We start from the raw sequence: 11462 nt of genomic DNA on the forward strand, positions 1-11462 counted from the left end.
CAGCCTCATGTGTAAATCAAATTGATCGTCTTAAGTTGTTTGGCCGGGACTGTCATTCTAAGGTCTACAGTCATACAATGCTATATTACACTCTATCATTGTATACTACATCATGGCATACTGTATCTATTACAGTCATCTCCTGTGGAATTACCTCTTACAAAAGGATGAAACACACCCTAAATTATAATGGTCTCATCACTTGTAGTAGCTTTAATAGAAGAAGCCCTTTTAGCAAGCATGTTATTACCTTTGGTATGATTAGAGGGAAGGTAGTAACTCATTCCAAGACCAAAATGCTTTCCTAGAAAAAAAATAAATCTAGATGTTCTAAGATATTTAAGATTAGCTTTACAATTTACAGAACCATGTTCAGAAGTTTTCTCCTTAGAATTACAGGATTATATATAAGACACCAGAGTTGAAGTTAACTTTCAGACTGATATGTGAGCACAGACTTGATTTATAAGATCTTTGCACTACATAAAGATGTAAACTTTTTGTTTTTCTAGAAGTTTTATGTTTTCCTGTTCTAAAAAATATACATGTCAAATATGTCCAATTACTTGGACCTAATATCATCTACAAACTGAAAAAGTTGATCTTTGGTCTCCCTAGCACAAATAATTGTGCTTTCTTATTTATTGGCTTAGTTTTATGTTATATACTACATAAACATTGCAAATGCTCATTGTTCTTTATTTTCTTTGGCTGGACAAAGCTGAGAGTAATATTTGTGACCTATATCAAGCAAGTACATATGTCTTTATGCATTGAATATTTTATACTAACCTTCAGCCCAAATTCATTTTTATTTTCTATCCTTGGTCTTACTCTATCTTCACTTATTCTATTTAGCATTCAAATGTACCTATCTCTTTTAAACTGGATTGATTAATTTTTAGGAACAAGGTAAGACATTAATAAATAAATGCAGAAATAAAACTATCCCTTCTAATAAATTGTATATATTTTACTCTTTGTCCCTGACTAACTATTTGCTGGGCTTCATATATCAGCAGCACTACATAAAAGAAGCATAAAATATTCTACTTCAGTGATTCTTAATGTATCAGCATAACCTAGGAAACTACCTCTTTAAAATGTTAAATAATTGTTCCTATGCCCCACCTCTGGGAATTCTGACTCAAATCTAGCATGGGGACCATTTATCTGTATTTTTTGAACATCTCCACAGATGAATCTGACATATGGCCCCATTTAAAAAATAGCTATTTGAAGAACATATAATGAATCATTTTTTCAAAGTGAAAGATGATATAAACCTGTATTATGTATGTTTATGATAGACAGAACATTAACAAAATAAAAAGGGAAGGTTAAAAGGAAACAGCATAGACGATAGAGAACATATGTTAATTTAAATAACATATAGAACTGGTCAAAAGTGATGAATGTTAGAAACACATTAGGTTTTTGGAGTAGTTTGGAAGATTTCTAAAAAACAGTAATTTCTCCCTTTTATTTTTAGGCCTTCATAATAGGTCAGTAAATACCGTGGTTGAGCATTTATCAGCTGCTAAAGGAACATAAGGAGTATTTTATAATCTGTCCCTCATTTCATCCTAGGATAACCATTTGAAGCAAGTATGATCAACACCATTTTTGAATTAGCAAACTGGTATCTAGAAGGTGGACATTTGGTCACAGTCATGCAGAGGTTTGGAAGTGACAGAGCCTGAATATAAATCTTTGGTTCCCAAACCTGTTTGTTTGCTTGCCATGCTGTACTCCTTCAACATACTGGATTTTTCTCCTGATAGAATTCTGGATAATGCAGAAGGAACACATTTATCCTTTCAAAACTTTAAACACTGCAAGAGCATTCACTTAAAATGACTGTTTCTTGAAGTTGGGAAAATCTCAGTAAACACTGGCCTATGAAAGAGGTCAGTGGTCATTAACTTTATTTCAGTTTTAAATATTCTGAGTTGTTATTTAAATAAACGACATGGGGAAGTGTTTTTTTTTGAGATTAATGGAGCATATGCTCAGATTCATTTGATCCTCATTTCATTAACCCCTGCTCCACTGAGTTTGACTCAGAATTTCTAACAAGGGAGAATTACACCTTGGAAAGCAATGATGCATGCAAGCTTATATCTTACATAGTAAAAAAACTCCACATGAGTTTGTTTTTTTTCTTCCCCAAATGTTCTTCTATATGGACTATGATGTACATTTGCAACTTTTTCTACCTGTTAAAGTTGCTTTAGTTTATTTTGAAAACTATTTAACAAGAAATAATTATATATCTCAAATATTTAATATCATACATTTTGTAAAACTGGTTTGTAATACCCCTAATTCCATAGTTCTCAGATATAATTATATTTTCTTAAGAAAGCACAATGATTAGTTTGATTAATTAAAGGTGGCAATTCAATATTTTTAATATTGTTCACTTTGTTTACTTTTCATTGCTAAATTTGAAATAAGTTGTATAGTATTTTGCAAACGTAAATAAACATTTTGACAATGTATACCTGTATAGTATTGCCTTTGAACACACAAACACACACGAATCTCAAGTTTCTTAAGTCTTTACCGGGAAAACTCAAACCATGCACACGGCACACACAGACGGAATAGGGCCCCAGCTTTCAGTCCTGCTCTGCCAGCTGTCCTTGAACACACGGGGTGATTCCATTGTCAGTTTTGAGCTGCTGGGATATGTTCACTTTGAACAGAAATCGACTCCGATTTGGTCTTCATAATTTATGGTGGGTCTCTGAATGTTCTAGTTGTGCTGGGAAGATCCTATAAAAACAGAGCAAGATAACGGCATCGACAGGGAATGTGATACAGTCGAAGCTGGCATTATGGGTAATCAGAGCAAGTAACTAATACAAGATACCCTTTCCGCTCTACATATTTCCAATTAAATGTAAACATGCTAACAGATTTTTTTGACAGAGTACTGTGTCTAGTATTCATTAACCATTTAAGACAGAGTATTTTATCAGGTTTAAGAGTTTTAGAAAAATGTGTGTCTGGGAGTCCAAACATCTCTGGGAATCTCCCTTTTCACTTCTGACCATTAGTTAATTCAAATAGGTACAATTATTTGAGTGCCCATCTTGGGCCAATTATTATGTTTTAAATATTCAGCATACACTCTGTTAGATAATCAGCATAACTGCCCCATGAAGTAAGTGTTTTTCCCCTGTTAATAGTGAGGAATCTAAGGCTCAGGCAGGTAAATCTCCTGACCCTTCTCCTTCCCCTGGCTTCAAGAGCTGGTGAATCATGATTCCACCTGGGACTCAAACCCCAAAGTGCGCACCCTCGATTACTGCTGTGAGGCTTCTCTCCTCCTCTGCTTCCCTGACAGAATCCTTCCTTTGTCAATATATTTGTTAGAGGCCAACACCCTTCTATTTCTGCATCTTTCTTTCTATTTATTCCCTTGATAAAATATTATCTTAAGAATTCCAACTACTACAGATAAATCTACTCTGGAGTTTAGAACTAGTTCATCCATTCTTGCTTGTTCCATTAGCAGAAAAGTAGGTTTGTTTCGCGGTGCTGTGTTAAGATTACCTTGAAATATGAAAGATCTCTATTTCTCATACGGGTGTAGAAATCTATGAAAAAGACAGTAATGTCATTTTGGCAGTGTATCATCCTGAATCACAAACTAAAGCATGCAAACTGAAATTGATTTGTAACAGGTACCTTATTAGAAGCAAACATCAAGAAAACTAGAATCAATGTTGAAACAAAAATTTGTCTTGTAAGCAATCCTAAGTGAAATGTGTTGACACAGCATCACATTCTGTAGCCCCATTTTTGCATGCTTTTCAAAGCACAGCTATCTCAGGCTGAGGGAGATGAATAATTGACTGATCACTGCATAATTCAACATAGTGTTGTAAAAATTCAAGGTCTGGCAAATTTGAAGCTTTTCTTTTTTATTGAGACTGAGGTTAAAGTTTCAATCAACCTTGAAGAAACATTTAAATAGCACAAGGATATATGATTTATTAAAGTGAGTATTATTCTTTCTTATATTCCCTCCTTCTTCATTAAGCTACCTCACATAATGCATATACAAAGTTAAAAGACTATCTGGAAGGTTTAGTGCAGTTCCGCCTACAGCAACTTCAAAAGCTCTAACATCATCAATGTCTAAACACACTTATCAAGCAAAGAAGCTCAAATAAGTTGCTTTCTATCTATCCCATGATGTTTCTTTTATATTTTTATACACAAACTGTTTTGTAAATTTAATACAACCAAGAACAAGGAAAATTCTTGTGAAATATGCTGACAATTTTATCCAATATGTTATAAAATTTCTGCAAAAAAAAGGAAAACAATTAGTGCATGGAGTAATTTTTCATTTATTTGATCTTCCCATTAAAATTTTTTATTATCTATTATGTTCTAGGCACTCTCTTCAAAACAAGAACACAAGTTGGAAAGGATTAAAACAGAGGCTTTATCAAGAAGAAGAAAATGATCGATTTTGACAAGGAAGTGGAAAAGCTTTTTTTTTCAGTTCAACTAAGTATGAGATATGTTAAGACAGTATATTACTTTAAAATGCTAGGCTCATGTTATTTTCAAATAAAAACTGTATTTTAGCTTTTAATAAAAATTCTCCCACTTGGTTTTTCTAAAAAGGATTTGGAAACATTCTCCATATTATACTCCATATTAACATTTTCTCCATATTAACACATAATATTTTATTATATGAATCAACAATGCTATAGGTGTTCTCAGAAAATTTCAGGGCATTTTGGATATTTTTGTATATATAGTAAATAATTTGTTTAGTACAAAAATGTAGTTTTGTTACTAGAAAGTTTTTCCAGGATGTGAAAGATGCATTTTGCTAATTTATGTCTAGTTTTTAAGTTTAAAAAAAAATCATACCCAATCCCTCAAGGAAAAAGGACTCATGGACATGGACATCAGTGTGGTTATTGCTGGGAGGGAGGGGACATAAGAGGACTAAACAGCAGTGGAAAAAAATACAGTGAAAATTAAATTTAAAAAATCACACTTAGCATACATTTGGAGCAAAGAAGACAACCAATAAATATAACACTAATATTTGCCTTTCAAACAGTCCCCAAATGCTAAATGAACAAAATAAGGACATGTGGTCAAAAAAGAAAATTTTAAAATAAAGTGAACAAAACAGCTCAATTTGGGGGAAGTGACTTGAAAGACAAAGTACTGCTACTGATAATTATGAATCTTCTTAAAGGGCACCATGTAGTTAGGTCCAAAACGGAAACACTCTTCTTTGCCTAACGTAATTGAAATGCTAAAATGCCTTTTGAATGTTATGATCTAAATCAGAAGTTGCATTTTTGGGACACTGTTTTTCAACTTCTTTAGTGACCTAGATTACCCAGGATTACATAAAACATTGTTGTCTGAAATTTACTGAGCAGCTCCTTGGGCTGCCTGATACACTAATGGATTCTCGTTATTGTCAGGTGCGCAGGAGTGCAGGCGGCATGGCACACACAGTTGATTTGATACCCTCTGTGATGACAGTCTATGGTTCACCAGCTTGGTTAAACAGCACATCAGAAGCAGTGATGGGTGATCAATTTCACTCCCCATAGCATTGCTCCCCAAAGAGTCATTATTGAAAATAAAATGAGGAAAGGCTATCAGAGGGAATCACTGGGTCTATGGTTTTAAAAAAAAACCCTAAGAAAATAAGTGAATAAGAATCTTTAGGAAATGCATTTTTAAAACCTTGTTACAAAGGGCAGGGACTGATAATATCTTGGAAATGGCAATTTTATTTTCTTACTAGTACACATCGGTGTCAAACACTAAATAGTGGTATATTATCCTGGGATATTTAGGTGAAACTTCCACTTGATCACTATATTCATGAAACAAAAGAAACATGAATTCAGATCTCATGTCTAATAGTTAATACTTATGAGTTAAAAACTAAATTTTGACAAATATTCTTAAAATGTATATCATGTAAATTTCTGTTTTGCTGTTTTACACTACAGAATAATTAAAGTGTAACTAGAATAAAAAGCCACTTCTAATATCTAAAATTGTTTCTGAAGTGTTTTAGTTGGAACAAATCTAATTCTAATTTATTTCTCTTAGAATTACACAGATCAAGAATGTTGTAAGTCTAACTAGTGAGGTAGAGTAATTAAAACTAATTTTATTCTTTGGTGAATTTCCTTTGTAGGAAATTGATTATATTGCAAGACTAAGAAAAATTGGTGGGGAATAGTGTAATTCAGAAAAATAAAATGTAATTTGTTTAAGGCAGTGATTTATAAATTTTGCAATAATAAAATGAAACAAAGAATTAGACCTGTTTTGGGCCTTATTAATTATTAAGGATTAGTTCCCATGTAATATTAATTACTATGCATTATTTCCCCTGTAATATTGCTTCAAATTTTCTACATGCTTCTTTTATTTCCAAGAACCAAATTTTCTGGACCTTACAGCAGAAAGTTTCTCTATTTGATAAATGATGATTTTAAGAACCACTTTATGTTTTTCCTATTGTTTTCTTGGTTTGTGTATCAGGTTAGCTACTCCCAACAGCAAGCTATAGGAAGCCTTTACCAAACTGTGTTCAAGAATTAGAAAATGTGAGTATCTCATGCAAAAACAACTCACAAAGGTGACTCCAGGGTTAGATTAATCCAACACCCTTCCATATTACTGATCTACCAACTTCAGCAAGTCAGCTTGACCCTTTTAATTTCACAACATGGGTGCCGAAATTCCAGATACTGTATCCAGACAGAATAATGTACAGTAGAAAAAGAGAAGTCTTTTCAAAAGGTCTCCTGGAATTTCCCCCATGTCTTTTTATTAGAATTTTGTAATATGTCCATTTCTAAGCCAGCTTCAGACAAGGAGAACACAAATGTTACGATTCGTTAGAAGATCAGCTCCAGCTAGGAGTGGATGAGACTGACTCTTGAACGAGATGATTATATTGAGACAGGTAGATTCCCGAACTAAATTAAGCTACTTTACAAAGGAGAAAAAGGTGGAGGAGTAAATAATTGCTGTGGAGGGAGGAATACTGATATGAGGATTAAGAGAACAGATTGGATTTAGACAGCTTGGATTAATATTTTATGCCATCATTTATAAGCTATTTGGCCTTGGAAACAATCCTAGCCTCTATGAGCTTAAGGTTTTTTGCCTTTAAAATACAATCTATACCAGTAACTATTTCCTAGAGTAATTCTAAGGTTAAAATATGCTAAAATGTGAAAGTTCTGAGAGTAGCACCTGGCATATATAAGAGAACACCTATGTCTATCATTATCAAATATAGTTTTGAAAATTCACATTAAAAGGCTTTCTGGTATCTGATCCAGCAATCAAGGAGCTTGAAGTCATTACTCAATCCTAACAACAACTAAAAAGCACACAAAGTTGAAAAATCAACAACTCTTCTTAGATCTACTAGAAAAATGAGGTCATAGGGAAAAGGGCTGTCCCCAAAATTGGAGAGATCAATGGGCAAAGACAGAGAATCACAACTAACCAGATCAGAAACACACAAGCAGAAAACTCTGTGGGAACTGGTACTAGGTGGGAAAGCCTGAACTGTGATTGGTGAATTGCTGGCGGCGCAGTGTAGACAAACCTAAGAGTTAAACCCTCCTGGGAGACCCAATCAAATCACCACACTTTGGGGAGTTTTACCTTCAGGATTTCAACCAGATTCTCACTGTGAAGTCAGAGTAAAGCTTCTTCTTGCTTCCAATAAGGGAAGGAGGAAACATTTCCATTTTGAAATATATAGAAGCATTTAATTCTTATTGATAGGCTGTTCCTCAAGAGAAACTATCTTACCAGAGCCTAAACTATAGGGGATTTTTCAGAGCCTAACCAACCTGGGGGAAGAGAAATACCCTATTCTAGTCCACTTCAGCCATCCAGTCCCACACAAGGGAGAAGGAGGGGGCTATTATGAACTACTAGTGAAGTTTACTGTGCAGAGGCAACGTCTCACTAAGGCTGAGACCTGATCATAGAACTATAGAATGCTTTTGCTTCCCCTGTACCTTACTAACATATTACTAAAGGCCTGTTCACCACAGTTCCTTTTACCTACTATGGTAAGTTCTGGATAGCAATAGCAATCATTATCATCATCATCATCATCATCATCAACATCATCATCATACTGAAAGACAAAAATATACAGTTTCAACAGAAAAAGCAAGTATCACACTGGACTAAGGTATATTAGGGATGTTGGAATCATCAGACCAGAAACTTAAAACAGTTACAATTAATATGCTAAGATCTCTAATGAATAAAATAACAACATGCAAGAACAGATAGACAATGCAAATAGAGAGATAGGAATTTTAAGAAAAAACAAAAGTAAATGCTAGAGATAAAGAAAATGTAATAAAAATAAATGCTTTTATTTATTTTTGATATTTAAAAAAACATTTAGCAAAATAAACCTATTATGAGACCTAGACACCTAATCTCTTTTTTTGTATTTTTTCTCATTAGAAATGAATGATTTTAATGAGCTCATTCATAGACTAGACATGACTGAGGAAAGTATCTCTGAGATTAAGGATATCCTAGTAGAACTTCAAATACTGATAGGCAAACAGAACAGAGTACCCAAAAACTTGTGGAACAATTACAGATCATTGAAATACTGGAAGGAGAAATAAACAATTGAAACAGAAGAATATTTAAAGCTATAATAGTAAACTATAGAAAAATAAAGATAAAGAAGCAAGCTTAAAAGAAGCCCTTGGTGGGGAAATAAACAACTTTCCTGTAAAAGATTAAAGATAACAATTACATATGACTCTTCTTCACCTGAATTTTCATGCAAGTGAGAGTGAAGTGACATATCTGAAGCATTGAAAGAAAGACAAATCTAGAATTCTATATCCTGCAAAAATTATCCTTCAAAAGTGAGGGGAAATAAAGATTTTCTTGGACAAACAAAAATTGATGAAATTTGTTGCCTGTAGATAAGCTTCCAAGAAATGTTAAAAGAGATTCTTTAGAGATAAAAAAAAATATGCAGGTCACAAACTCAGATCTACATAAAAAAAAAGGAAAAGCATCAGACAAAGAATAAGTGAAGGTAAAATAATAACTTTTATTTTTCTTATTTCTAATTGATCTATAATTGACAATAGTTTGTTCAGAATAAGAACAGCAGTCTTTTTAAGTATATGTATGCCTGTGTAAAAGTAAAATGAATCACAGCCATGATACCAGAAACATGAAGGTGAAATTAGGATTCTTTGTTACTTAAGTTACCATATATTACAAATGTGCTAAGAAAAATAAGAAAATGAAATCATGTAAAATGCTCAATTAAAATCACAAGTGTTGAAGAAAAAAATAACAACAAAAAACAAGAACAACAAATAGAAAACTGTAACAAATATGGTAGATATTCATACAACTACATAAATAATCATTTTAAACATTAATGGTCTAAAATGCACCAGTTAAGACATAGAGATTATCTGAGTGGTTTGAAAAACAAGACCCAAGTATATGTTGTTTATAAGAAAACCATTTTAAATGTAAAGACACATATACATTAAAGAATGGATGTAAAAAATATATCATGCTAGCACTAATGATGACAAACCAGGAGTTACTAGATTAATTTCAGGCAGAGCAGATTTTAGAGCAAGAAGAGTTATCAGGGATGAAGAGAATCATTACATAATTACAAAGGGGTAGATTCTTCAAGAAGATATAGCAAATCCTAATGTGTGTGAATCAAACAGAGCATTGAAATATGTGAAGCAAAAACTTATAAAATTTGAAAGAGAAAGATATGAATCTACTCATATAGTTTGAAATTGCAACACTTCTCTATAAGAAATAGACAGACCCAGCAGGCAAAAAAAATTGGTAAATGTATTTGAAACCATCAGTACCATCAATCAACTGGATATAACTGAAATCTATTGACAACTTTATCCAGCATCAGAATACACATTCTTCTTGAGCTCACATGGAAGATTCACCAAGACACACCACATTCAGGGCCACAAAACAAACCTTAACAAATTCAAAATAATAGAAACCACATGATATCTAATTTCACATCACAAATTAATAACATATTTCTAAAGAACACAGCAGTCAAAAGGAAATTGCAAGATAAATTAAAGGCATTTTGAGCTGCATTAAAACAAACATACAGTTTAACAAGGGATGCAGTAAAATTAGTGCTTAGAGGAAAATTTTTAACATTGAATGCATATAGAAAAAAAAGATCGAAAGTCTACTTCCTTTAGAGTTTTCTATACGTAGTATCATGCCATTTGCAAATAATGACAGCTTTGTGCCTTCCTTTCCAATTTTGTTGTCTTTTGTTTCTTCTTGTTGTCTGATTGCTGTGGCTAGGACTTCCAGACCTATGTTAAATAAGAGTTCATTCAGACATTCTTGTTATGTTCCTGACCCTAAGGGAAATCCATTCAGTGTCTGCCCATTGAGTATGATGTTGGCTGTAGGTCTGTCATTTATGGACTTTGTTATGTTGAGGCATGTTCCCTGTATTTTTGCTTTGCTAAAAGGTCTTTTTTCCATCATAAATGGGTGCTAGATGTTATCAAATGCTTTTTCTGAAACTACTGATATGATCATATAATTTTTATCCTTTATTTTGGTTGTGTGGTAGATCACATTAATTGATTTGCAAATATTGTACCAACCTTGCATTCCCAGAATTGATCCCACTTGTTCATGGTATATGATCTTTTTAGTGTATTGCCGGACCCAGTTTGCTAATATTTTGTTGAGAATTTTAGCATCTATATTCATCAGGGATACTGGCCTATGTTTTTTTCTTTGTAGTGTCTTTAGCTGATTTTGGAATTAGGAGAATTCTGACCTTGTGAAATGAGATTGGGAGTCTTTCCTCCTAATCTTTTGGAATAATGTGAGAAAACTGGTGTTTATTCTTCTTGGAATGTTTGGTAAAATTTGCCAATGAAGCCACTGGTCCAGGATTTTTGTTTGATGAAAGTATTTTGATTACTGCTTTGATTTCATTTGCTCTAATTGGTCTACTCAGATTTTCTGACTCTTCCTGCTTCAGTTGAGAAGATTGTATGTTTCTAGGAATGTATCCATTTTGTACAAGTTGTCTAATTTGTTGGAATATAGTTGTTCATAATATTTTCTTATAATTCTTTTGATTTCTTTGGTGTCAATTGTTACTTTTCCTCTTTCATTACTGATTTTATTTATTTGGATCCCACCTCTTTTTCTTTATGAGTCTGGTTAAAGGTTTTTCAATCTCGTTTATTTTTTCAAAGAAACAGCTCCTGTTTTCATACTGTTTTTATTCTGCATTTTCAGTCTCTGTCATTTATATCTATCTACTCTAATAATTATCATTTCCTTCCTTCTACTTACCCTGGTCTTTGTTCATTGTTCTCTAGTTCTTTTAGATGTAA

This window comes from Phyllostomus hastatus, unplaced genomic scaffold (assembly GCF_019186645.2).
Source record: "Phyllostomus hastatus isolate PE091 unplaced genomic scaffold, TTU_PhHast_1.1 phas_contig_29, whole genome shotgun sequence".
Taxonomy (NCBI): Eukaryota; Metazoa; Chordata; class Mammalia; order Chiroptera; family Phyllostomidae; genus Phyllostomus; species Phyllostomus hastatus.